At 39.9% G+C, this 13,255-nt stretch overlaps 1 protein-coding gene across 3 annotated transcripts in view; it reads right to left on the bottom strand.

Moving 5' to 3' along the window:
- NR1H4 (nuclear receptor subfamily 1 group H member 4) overlaps window positions 1-7,419 on the bottom strand; it is an 86,742-nt gene extending 79,323 nt beyond the window's left edge. The window contains exon 1 of one of the 3 annotated variants that reach the window (XM_032298909.1): window positions 7,068-7,419. The gene's annotated coding sequence lies outside the window, so the exon portion shown is untranslated. The remainder of the gene's footprint in view (window positions 1-7,067) is intronic. The other 2 variants (XM_032298916.1, XM_032298913.1) reach the window with 2 other exon arrangements.
- Window positions 7,420-13,255: the final 5,836 nt, after the last annotated feature.

The raw sequence follows: 13,255 nt of genomic DNA, 5'->3' as shown, positions 1-13,255 counted from the left end.
ATAGGAGGTGGGAAGATGATGGTTCTGTTTATAATCATGAAACAATTGGCAAACTGTCACCTGTGGTAACTTTGAAGATAGAAATGTTTCTAATAAACTTACAGATCTAAGATTTCAGCAAACTGACAGAAGAGCAGAAGATCAAACACTGCATGTTCTCACTCATAGGTAGGTGTTGAAAAATGAGAACACATGGACACAGGGAGGGGAGCACTACACACTGGGGTCAGTTGGGGGGAAATAGGGGAGGGACGGTGGGGGGTAGGGAGCTGGGGAGAGATAGCAAGGGGGGAGATGCCAGAGGTAGGTGATGGGGAGGAAGGCAGCAAATCACACTGCCATGTGTGTACTTATGCAACAATCTTGCGTGTTCTTCACATGTACCCCAAAACCTAAAATGCAATAAAATAAATAAATGGGAAAAAAAAAAAAGATTTCCTACTAGCATGGTGGATGTGTCAGTTGGTCTCTTTAGCTATGTGTGATAAGGTACTTACTCTCTAAAAATGGCATCTCAATATCAATTTTCCCATTCATTCACCCATTTATTTAGTCAGTGTACATTTATTGACTCTCTGTCAGGCACTGGACATAGTAAAAAAAAAAAATCATGATTTTTCAGGAAGCTTAGTGGAAAAGTCAGGCAAGGAAAGCCCAGTGATGGTAGTGTGAGGATTGCTACAACAGAGCTAAGCACAGGTCTCGTCAGAAGCACAAGCAGAGACATTCATTCATCCAATATTCATTAATTCTCTATCATATACTAAGTTTCAGTCTAGGTTTTAGAAATACAGTGGAAGATAAGACAGAGAGCTTACATTCTAGAGGGATAAATGAATAATACATAAGTCAACCAATAATAGGATTTCTGATGAGGATAATAAGCAAGTAGAAGAGGTTAGGATAGAGTGGCATAGTTGGACACTATTTTGAAGAGGGCAATCAGAGAAGAGCTCTCTGAAAAGTGGACATTTGAACTGAGACATGAAGGACAAGAAGGAGTAAGCCATGCAAAGAGAAAGTAAGTTCAGGCAGAGTGATCAGCAAAAGCTAAGGGCCTGGGCTTGGAGTGTTGGAAGAACAGCATGAGCCTGGTGAGGCTGGGAATGAGTGAGCCAAGGAGGGGCTGTAGGAGATGAGGTCTAAGAGTAGGTAGCTCTTACATGGCCTGTTGGCCATGGTAAGGAGTTTGATTTTCTTCTAAATGGAAGTCATTGGTGAGTTTTAAACAAGGGTATAGCGAGAATGAGGGAAATCTTTCTGAGGGTGGAGGTTGATTCTTGAACTTAGTCTTGAAAAAGTAGACATTCGACTAGGAAAATGGAATGCAACAGGGATGGCTATTGGTAGGGAAGATAGCATGCTCTGTTCTGAGCAATGCTAAATGGTTGTCTATGCTATAGCCAGCGGATTCAACTCAAATCAGTGGAAGAAGGGTGACCGATTCAAGAAATTGTGGCCAAAAAATTGACTATGATTTGAGGGTAAAAATAAAGATATCTTTATGCATTGTTCTTGGAAAATGCATCGCAGATGGATTAAAGACTTTGAGAATTATAAAATTATTGGGAGAAAATATATTTGTGATCTTCATGGATTTGGGGATTGAGAAGGACTTTATTAAATAAGAAGTAAATAGGAAAAAATACATTTGACAACATTGAAATATAAGACAAGTTAAGGCAACATAAACAAAGCTAAATATATAAATATAAAAATGGATGAAAATATTTACAACATAAATAACACCAAAAATATTAGTACAAACAATATATAAGTGATTCCTATAAATAAAAACAGAAAGGATAAACAGTCCAAGAGAGAAATTGGCAAAGGATACAAAAAGGAAATGTACCAAAGTGGAAAAACAAGTGGCCAGTAAACACAGAAAACATCTGAAACTAACAATAATTAGAAAAACGAAAATTACTATAACTAAACATCATTTCTGCCTATGAGATTATCAAAAATTTTAACTTTGATAATATTCAGATTTGGGGAAAGTGTATGAAAATATGTATTCTTGCATGTTGCTAGTGGTGGGCATAGGTTCTAGTCTTTTTGGAGGGCTCTTTAGCAGTATATGTTAAAATAAAATGCAATTTTAATTCCTAGGTATCTTTCCTGGAGAAATCTTTGCCTGTGTGTACCAGGATATTCATTGCAGCATTGCCTCTAAGGCAGAAAGAGGGCAAATCACCTAAAAAAAACCCATCAACATTGGAATGGCTAAATGAACTGTGCTCTATGGGATCAAATATTAGGAAGTGGAATTAGAATTGAAAGAGTGAAGTAGAGGAGAATGGGGTTAGGGAAGGTCAAAAAATATTTTAGACTTAGTTATAATGTAGTAACTTTTAACACAATGGCTACGTTAAGATATGTCAGTCTCTTAGGATACCATTTCCTGTTCTCCATTTTGCCAATTATATACTCAGATGCTATAAGCAGGTATATTTAGAGAAGGGTTTTCCTTGTTTTTAAAAACAATTTTAGAATTTTGCAGCATTTTTGAGCTTCAATGAAAATTATAAACCTCTCTCTAAAAAAGACATACATAAAATACACACTTTTCTAAATTAATAAATGTTTAAGAGAAGTTTTCAGTTCACTATAAAATTGAACAAAATGTACAGAGTCTCCATTTACCTCTTCCCCCACACACATGCACAGCCTCTTCTACTTTCAACAACCAGCACCAGAGTGGCACATTTTTTTTTTAACAATTGGTGAACCTACGCTGACACATCTTTATCACCAAAAGACTATAGTTTACATTAGGGTTCAGTCTTGGTGTTGTGTACTTTACAGGTTTTGACAAGTGTATAATAACATGTACCCACCATTGGTGATATCATATAGAAAGATTTCACTGCCCTAAAAATTCTCTGTAAAATGCATACATTTTTAAATATAGTCTCAAGGGACCCTAGCCCCCTGACGCCCAATTATAGCCTCAGATTCAGAGTTGAGATTCCAGGAGAGCATGGATCTTACACACAATCACTTTGGAATGACATTTCTTTGTCCTGTCTCTGCCCTGCAAATTCTGGATGGCAGCCAACTTTTGCTCCTTAAGTCCCAGCTGGTATCAACTTTACATCTACACTGGCAGCTTCCATGGCTCTCTAGGAAATGGCAGCAATAGTTCTCTGCTTAGTCAGGAACAGTCTCAGCCCAGAGCAGTGTTTTTGTTTTCTGGTGTTTTTCTCTAACCAGCAACATCCTACAGCAGGGCTATCTTCTCCATTCATAAGTATATTATTTACCATGTTTTCCAGATAACCATGTTAAATATATTTATGGGACTTGAAAATGCAAAGCCATGCCATTTCTCCTTTTCTTTACATTAATGACATGAATTAAAGTGGAAGAGACCTAGGTTATCTCATGTTCATTGAGACCTAGAAAAGGCCATCTAAATCTCTTTAAAATGGGAAGCAAAATCTCAAAGTTTTGTTAGGATTTTATCTTAAAACATGAGAATTAATAAAAATTTATTTTGTATCTCTACATATTTATTTTAATCACCAGAACCCTGTTATATTTCTTAGACCTAACAAAGAATAAATCTTATTTTTTTCCTGTGCAATATTTGCAATTTTACTTTGCAATCAAGTTGCATTATATTAGTGTCATTTTAACACAAATTCATAAAGCAGAGAGAGTAGGAATAGTACATCTTCCTTTATGGCCAAAATTGGAAATGGGCAAACTGAGGGAGAAAATAATTTACAGTGAAGAGCAAAGGGGTTAGGGTATTCTAGAGCAGGGTAAGAGAGGAGAGAGAAAAGAGAGAATAATGGATATTTTTACGTAATAATTTTTGCCTCCTCATACAGCTTGGTGACTAAGGATACTCATATGGTAATGCCTTTTAGCTACATTGTCACTGGTAGAAACTACCAGTGACAATAAGAAATAACTGGGAGGAAAATTGTTCCTGTTTCTTATTTAAAAAAAATTTTTTTTGAGGTGGTGTCTCACTATGTTGCCCAGGCTAGAATACAGTGGCATGATCATAGCTCACTACAACCTTGAACTCCTGAGCTCAAGCAATCCTCTCACTTCAGCTGCCCGAGCTGCTGGGACCACGGGCACTCATCACTGTGTCTGGTTCATTCCTATTTTTTTATTCCCCTTTATAATCTGTGTTGCTAGAGATTAAGATAAAAGTGAGACTGAGAACAAAGAGAAGGGAAATCTCTTTCTATCAAGAAAAGAACCTTTTCTGTTTCTTATACACCCACCTAATGACAATGTGAGCCTCTGAAAATCTATACATCATGATATGTATTCTCACAGTATTCATAACCCAGAGACTGTGAGCCACAGCAGTTCTGAGCTCCTCTAAGATGTCCCTAATCACAGCAGCACTGTGGTCTTTAATTAAATGCTGATAACTGAAATGTTCAACCAGCTATCCTAGACTGTTCTCTGGGTTAAAACAAGTAGTGCTCCAAACTTTTCACTATCCCTTCTGATGGTGCAATCACTTGAAAACGCCTATGCAGATGGTTTAGGAATCATCAAACTAGTTCCTGGGTTTAATAAGTCAGCCCTGTCAAGCTGGAATGCTTGACAGCTGGTCTTCCCCGCACCCCCATTATTCCTCATTTCAAGTTTTCCCAGCATCCGCCAATGTCAAGGTAAATAGGAAGAGGCTTTGGAGTCAGAAAGACCAACCCTCAAATTCAGGTCCTGCTACTCTTAACCATCTGCCTGTGGATGGGTTACTTGTCCTTTTTGAGTCTCAGTTTTCTCATCTGTAAAATGAGTATAAGAACTCCTGGCAGGGTGCAGTGACTCATGCCTGTAATCTCACCATTTTGGGAGGCTGAGGCAGGTGGATCACGAGGTCAGGAGATCGAGACCATTCTAGCTAATATGGTGAAACCCCGTCTCTACTAAAAATACAAAAATTTAGCTGAGGCATGGTAATGTGGGCCTGTAGTCCCAGCTACTTGGGAGGCTGAGACAGGAGAATTGCTTGAACCTGGAAAGTGGAGGTTCAGTGAGCCAAGATCATGCCACTGTACTCCAGCCTGGGCGACAGCGAGACTCCTTCTCAAAAAAAAAAAAAGAAAAGAAAAAGAAAAAGGAAGAACTCCTGACTGGGCGGGCATGGTGGCTCACGCCTGTAACCCTAGCACTCTGGGAAGCTAAGGCAGGTAGATCACCTGAGGTCAGGCGTTTGAGACCAACCTTGTTAACATAGTGAAACCCTGTCTCTACTAAAAGTACACAAATTAGCTGGTGTGGTGGCATGCACCTGTAGTGCCAGCTAGCTATTCAGGAGACTGAGGCAGGAGAATCACTTGAACCTGGGAGGCAGAGGTTGTAGGTAAGCCGAGATTGTGCCACTGCACTCAAGACTCTGTCTCAAAAAATAAAAATAAAACAATAAAGAAAAACTCCCATACAGGGTTGTTGGGAGAAGGAAACAGGCAAATGAAGTAAAGGCTAGGACATGTAAGTAGACATTGAAGAAAAGTTAGCTCCATCACACACTCATGCATACATACATTTATTTTCTTTTCCTTACTGAGTACTGAGGGCTTCATAGCCATTGGATATTCCATTACAATTGGCCCGATCTTGGAGAGGTGGAAACAAGAGGAAGGATGAGGATTTCATGACTTTGCCTCTCCAGCTGCGGAGAGAGGGCAGAGGTACATGGAGGAAAATTGCTGCAAATCTTGAGGAAGGGTCCCAGGACAAGAGAGCTTTGTCCCTGGCCAATACTTTATCAGTTAACTAGGAATTGCATCAGTATTTGTTGTAACATCCTCAGAAAACAGAAAAGTCCACAGTACAAATGGCACAGATCCATAATTTGGAGGACTGGGGGTAAGAAGGTAACAGAAGATAAAAGTGTCTTTTATTTTATAAAATCATAGCTAGAAACAAAATGGTGGCTCCCTGAACATCTTTCCCTTTCTTCTCCCTTCCTTTTTTTAGGAACAGAAAAAAAAAAGTATATATGTATATTCACAACTACTTTATTGAGGTGTGACTGACATATAAAAATTGTACCTATTTCATGTACACACTTTGATGAGTAGTCAAAAGTAGTCAAAAGAGTGTATACTTTGATAGGTATACACTCATGAAATCAGCAGCACAATCTATGCCATAAACCTATCCCACACCTCTGAAAGTTTCCTCCTGCCTTCTTATTTATCACTAATATTATTTCTAAGGGTCCCTACTCCTCTTGTCAATACTCCTGATGTGGTTCCTGGACAGCACCAGGAACAGCATCAGATTTCTTTAAAGCTCAAAACTCAGGTGTGAGTTCCTTAGAATTCAAGGTGAGTTGCTTGTCATTCCTTCCTGCTCTTCCCTTCTAAATAAAAACCCAATTAAAAGAAGTAAGTCAGGCTCCACAGTTGCCCGATTCACTATATCAGTAAAGAGACAAAGAGGTATCTTATCTATAGATTTAGTCCTTTGACAATTTTAATACTAAAGTTCTTCCTCCTACATTTCTATCTTTTAAAAATATTTCCATCTGATATTTCCATTTGATATTAATATTCAAAATGGAAGGCAATAGAAGAGTTAACAAGCGAAGTCAAGAAGGAACACTTTTTCCACCTATCTTCTCCTAGGGAAAACTTTCATTCAATTAAGCACAGGTTAAATGTTCTATTCCTAGTTCCCGAGTCATCTGAAATGAGCAATATTCCCAAACTCACATCAATATTTGACAAATCACCAAATTATAGTGTACTATATGGATCAAATTGTCTATGGAATCAGAATGGAAACATTTCTGAAATGTACTGTCTCCAGTGATTCTACTCAGCTGACCACAAAAGGATATTTCTAAATAAGTTTTCAATAGATAAGCAACTGTTAGACTCATTAACTTCTGCTTCTGCTTCTTTTTGTTTTTGAGCTTCTTTCTTTTTTTAATTTTCAGAACTTTATATCAAACTCTACTAACTTAGAATTCACTTATTGACAAAAATTACTGATGTCAAAGAGAAACTTTTAATTGACTATTTTTCCTCTGTTGCCGTGAGATAGACACCCCACTCCCAAAAGAATTAGGTACTTACTTGGATTGTTTTGGGTCGAAGATGGACTTTCAAGACCCTGAGAGGATTCTGAATCCAGTCTTCCTCTCCAGATCCCAGCAATTTTGCTACAAATGCTCAGAATCCAATTTTGCATTAGGATAAGTCGGGGAGACAGTGAGGTGAAGAGGAGGAGAGAGTTCTAGTGTGCTGTGCATGATCACAGGCGGTCTTCCGGGCTAGCAGCAGCATCTCTTCCTTGGCTCTGTGCCTCATGGACACAGATTAGTCATTAACAATCCTTCCCTGCTAAATAATATAAACACAGAAAGGAACCTTGGGAGAGCCTCGAGATTCCCAAGACAAATCCGCAGAGCCCCAGAATGAGGAATGTGACAAAACCAAGGAGCCCTGCAGATTGCCTTTTAAAGCATTTCTCCACTGGCCGTTTTGTGGGCTCCTGGGCACCTGTATTTCTGTACACATCAACTAACACCAAACTTTCATCTTCCCTCCCTCTCACCCAATTTCTTCGAATAGCTCTATCACTTCCCAGAGATTGAGCAAGAAACTGGAAGCCTTTTTGACTCTTCTGTCTTCCCAGCCGCCCATATCAAATAATAACATATTAGGGTTGATTGCATCTTTGGAATGTCTCTTATTTCCAACCCACGTTGTTCTTCTTCTGCTTTGGGCCTATCATAGCTTCCTTTCTGGATGACATTGGTCCTATAACCCCTTTCTCTTCTCTCCCTTTCTTCTGTTTTCCAAATTGCATGGCAGTGTGGAAGCATGGGCTCTGATTAGATGCCCACTCTTTAGTCACAACCTGAGCAAGACACTTGGCCTCTGTGAGTCTCAGTTTCCTCATCTCTAGAATGGATGTGGAGAAACCATCTCATGGGCTGTGGTGAGAATTACATGAGTAGTTAAAATGTTCAGAAAAGTGTCTGGCAGATAGCAATCACCCAATAAGTTGTGGCCATTATTATTTCCTTCATTAGTTGAACCATCATTGATTGATTGTCTACCTACTATGTACCCAGTAACTTGCTAGGTGTGCCCCTCATCAAAAATCCCCAGTGTATTCTCTATGCCTAAAAAACAAACACAAAATGCATGACATTTAGAACCCCTTCCACCCCTGATGATCTAGCCCTAATGTTGCTAGGATTTTCTCACATTCTGTCTCTTCAGACAACCTCTGCCAACCTACACCAAGCTCTTCATACCTTTGCACAAGCTCTTCCTTCTACCTCAATTACCTTGTTTTCATGCCCATACATCTTCCAGGCATGGAACAGAAGCAGAGTTCTCCCTGAAGCCAGCCCCATTCCTCATCTGCCCCTACTCTGCCCACCAAACTACACTGATCTTTTATTTGTAGTTCCCTTGCTGCCCCTTAACTCCTCTACCTTACATATTATAGTTTTCTACTATAAAAGAACATTTTACAAAACTCTTTTATAAAAACATAATTTCCAGAGGACCAGGCACGGTAGCAGGCTTGTCTCTGTATCTATTCCTTGGCTTAGCACATTTCCTTTCACAGAAAAAGCATTGTGTAACTCTTTGTTAATTCAGTGAGTGAGCTGAGAAACAACTTCCCAAAGTAGCATGGCTGCACGTGTGTGTCTGTGTGTAATGTGTGCATTTTCTATCTGTGATATGTGTCATTTGTTTCCAATCACAAAGTCAGCTAGTGGAAGATTTATAAGCAAACCTGTTAGAAATGTTATATTTTGCTTCTCTTACAAAATAGCATCTTTGTAGGTCCTACAGGCTCCCACTTCCTACCTACTTCTGGGGATTCCTAATGTACTATGGTCCATCCTCCAGCCCCTTTGATACAAGGAAGAGGGGCACTCCAGGCCTGTACATTCTCATTTGAAGAGAGTTTGCATTGACACTCACTGCACTCTGTAGCTCTGGGCTGCCTGAGGGACTTGTGTGACTTCTATGTGATCCCAAGCCCATTTCTCCTTGGATGATAAGAGCCTGTACTGTGATTTCATTCTCTCCAGCAGAGATGGAGACAATGACTGAAGACACAGACTCTGGCACTGGACTGGCTGTGTTCAAATCTCAGCTCTGCCATTTACAAGCTGTGTGACCTTAGACCTTAGGGTTTTACTAAACATCTGTCTTGGTTTCCCCATCTATAAAATAAATATATAATTGCTATGTATTTCATGAGGTTATTGTAAGGATATAATGAATTAATCTATGCAAAGCGCTGGTACCTGACACACAGAAAGTGCTCTGTAAGGGTTAGCTGTTACTATTTTCTCTGGGTCTTCACACTGACAATCGTATTTGCCCACTGGACTGGATATGCCTTGAGGGTGGCATGTATTTACCATCATTTTGGATCTTCAATGGTATACCATGTAATGCTGGGCATAAGTGTCCATTCAAAAATTTCAACAATTATTTGTCTTCTCTTCATACCACACAATCAATCCATTAGAAAATATTCACTTTTTACCTTTACAAGATATGTGCTGGATCTGATACCTCCCCACCACTTCCGCTGCCATCTCTCTGGTCCCCACCAGGTTTCTCGCACCTGGGTTTGTGCCATGGCCTCCTACATGGCTTCTTATTTCCATGCTTGCACTCTGTCATTTGATCCCAGCATGGCAGCCAGAGTGATCCTACCAAAACCAAAAGATCATGTGGTCTTTTGCTCAAAACCCCCACTGGCTTTCATGTCTCTCAGAATAATGGCTGAACTTCCTATAGTGACCCCAGGGATCTATATGACACTGAATCCTACCCCATCCCACCATAGCTCTAACTTCATCTATCACTCACTCTAGTCGTGAGACCTCCTTGTTGCTCTTTGAACTCAAAAAGCACACTCTCTCCCCAGGGCCTCTGTACTATCTGTTCTATAGCCTGGATTGATTTTTGCCCAGAGACCTTCCGTTGCACGCTACAGCTTTCTACTCACCTCACCAGAGAGGCCTTTCCTGGACACACCAAATACAATGCCATTTCTCTCCCCAGTCAAGGATCTCTTTTCTCATTCCATCCCGCCCCCCTTTTTTCTTTTTCTTTTTGGAGACAGAGTCTGGCTGTGTCACCTACGCTAATTTTTTGTATTTAGTAGAGATGGGGTTTTGCCATGTTGCCCAGGCTGGTCTCAAACACCTAAGCTCAAGCTGTGTTCCCCCCTCAACCTTCCAAAGTGCTGGCATTATAGGCATAAGCCACTGTGCCTGGCCTCTCTTCTCATTCTTACCTTGCTTTATTTTCCCCTGTAGCACTAAGCACTAAGCATCACTTGGCATACGTGGACATGTTTCATGTCTCTTTCACTATATGGAATATAGATATATGACTATACCTATCTTGTTCACCACTGTGTCCCTGATAACTGGGTGCCCCAGGCAATGTGCTAGTGCTGAGTAGGAGAGGCCCAGAACCCAAGCTCTGAAAGCTCACCATCCAATGAAGGAGGGAGACTCTGCAAAATAATAACAGCAATAATAATAATAATGAATTAAATCACATAGAGTGAATAACATTCACTTGTGTTATGTGATAAGATGGAAAAGTTCAGGGTCTCATAAAATACTCTCCATTAATCATAACAAACAGAAAATGTGCTCTCTATTCATGGGATTAATTCTAACTAGCACAGAAAGAAAGAAAGGGAAAAGGAACAAGCATTTACTGAGCAGCTAACATTTTCCAAACAGTCTGTTAAGACTGGCAAATCAGCAGTGAAAAAAAGATGTGGTCTCTGCAGTCATGCAATTTACAGCCTAGTGTGGGAGACAATTAATAAAAACTACACAGGTGATCTTATAAGTTCTCTTGTGACAGCGTGTTATGGAGGAAAGTACAGGGTGCTGTGATTGTATTTATCAAGGAGCCCCCACCATGTCAGAGGGCTTTAGAAATCCTTCCCCTAAGGATGTCATGTTTTTAGCTAAGATAGAAGGATCTCTGATGTGTTGTGAGTGAAAGGTGTTGAGGGAAAAATGGGAGCAGGGTAGGAAAAGACAGCAGCAAAGGCTCTGAGACAGGAGGGAGGTTGGAGAATCCTGTGAAATAAAGAGAAGGACAATGTCTTTCAAGGAAGAATGTGGAGGAGGAACGAAGAAGTACGGGTAGAACAGGAGGTGGGAGCAGCGGTGTGCTGGTAAATGATTAATAACCAGCTCTCAGAGAGGTGGGTGAATATTTAAGTTTTACTGATTGAACAGGTAAGTAACACATGTTTTACAAATAATAATAAATTTACAATTTCTGTATTCCATGTAGCCAGTGAGTCAACTGGAATGTTTTCATTGAGTTTTGCCAAACTCTTGTATTGACAGCCAACTTATGGTTGCAGTGCAGCCACGTTCTAGACCACTAGTTCTTTCCCCAACATAAATATTGTCCTGAAATGTTTTATGTGATCTACTGTAAAACTATGATTCTCATATAAATTAATTTTGTTAAACTGAACCCTCTTTGAGTTCCAACTTTATGTATGTTGGAAATTCACTTGTTTGTGAGTGATGTGAGTAGCTACTTTGCTGAATCAAATAATAGTTTTCATACACTGGGAGGACATTTCTTTGGTTTTTGTATGTGTTCCTCACAATGTAACAGCTACTAACATGACACACTTCCAAGTTTAATCTGCTTTATTAACAGTTTCTCTATCACTAAGACTAAGGGTCAACAAACATTTTCTTTAAAGGGCCAAAAAGTAAGTACCTTAGGCTTTGCAGGTCACATCTAGTCTCTGTTTTGTTTCCAATTCTTCTAAAATGTAGAACTTCTTAGCCCGAGGGCTGTATATAAACATCCATGGGTCAAATTTTGCCCACTGACCTTAATTTGCCAACTCCTTAGACCAGTAGCTATCAATGGAGAGAAGGGGCAATTCTGCTCCCCAAGGGATATTTGGTAATATCTGGAGACAGCTGTGGTTGTCACAACTTGGAGGGAGTGTCATTTAGTAAGCAAAGACCAGGATGCTGCTAAACATCCTGCAATGCACAGCTTCTCCCTCCACAACCAAGAATTATGCAGGCCCGCATGTCAACAGTGCCAAAGTTGAACAGGCCTGCCTTAGACAATCTGGGCAATTGACAATACAATAAATCAGGTCTTGATTTGTAGATTTTTTCCATCATGTAAATATTCTAATCTTGGCCAACTTCCAACTACCAATATAATGTCACCTAACAGTGGTCCTGGGGAGCGATACAAAGTGGCACACATTATATGCCACCACACAAATGCACTAGGCATAAATAACCAAGGGCATAGAAGACCGTAAAATAGTAAAATAATTAGGGCATGATAAATTTTGAGTGTTTATTACTTTTGCTAGTTTTAATGTCTTTAATTATAAGTGTGTATAATTTAATTTTTTTTTTTTTTTGAGACAGAGTCTCACTCTGTTGCCAGGCTGGAGTGCAGTGGCACAATCTTGGCTCACTGCAACCTCTACCTTCCGGGTTCAAGCGATTCTCCTGCCTCAGCCTCCCAAGTAGCTGGAACTACAGGCACCTGCCACCATGTTCAGCTAATTTTTTGTATTTTAGTACAGATGGGGTTTCACCATGTTGGACAGGATGGTCTCAATCTCCTGACCTCATGATCCATTCACCTCGGCCTCCCAAAGTGCTGGGATTACAGGCATGAGCAACCATGCCCCGCCTGTAATTTAATCTTTGATAAGGGCTATGTTTAACAACAACCAGCTCAGAACACCCTGAAAATTTAACAACTGACTCTCATGAACTAGGGTAAGCTGGCTCCAAAGCTAATAGACTTTCTCCTATCCTGTACACACTATCAACCCAGGCAAAGTGAGATCAAAATAATTACTCTGTGAAATGCTTATCAGTACTGGAAGATTTTAATTAATTGCTGACTAGAATAGAGATAGAAGTCCATTAACATATTGTTAGTGATCAACTCTGGTATAATATTAGGAATATAGCAGAAAGGCCATTCTGCCAAAAAAGATTTGCATCCATAGAAATTATTATTATTTTTTATTAATGTTCTGACTTCCTTACCCTCTCCAGGATGCTCTCTCTTTTAATTAAACATCTGCACTCCTCACCTTGCCCTTCTCAGTGAATTAGTTCACAACAGGTCAGGAACTGTAAGATTCTGAAACAAACAACAAACAACGCTCAGGCAAACTTTGAATACTGGTATATCAAGGGTGGGGTCTCTGCTGGACTCTGAGGGCTGGGTGAGCACTACAG

Source organism: Sapajus apella, unplaced genomic scaffold (genome assembly GCF_009761245.1).
Source record: "Sapajus apella isolate SASKATOON/1434 unplaced genomic scaffold, GSC_monkey_1.0 scaffold2, whole genome shotgun sequence".
NCBI classification, from domain to species: domain Eukaryota; kingdom Metazoa; phylum Chordata; class Mammalia; order Primates; family Cebidae; genus Sapajus; species Sapajus apella.
The sequence above is the reverse complement of the archived record's forward strand: the minus strand, read 5'-3'. Positions and strand labels throughout refer to the sequence as shown.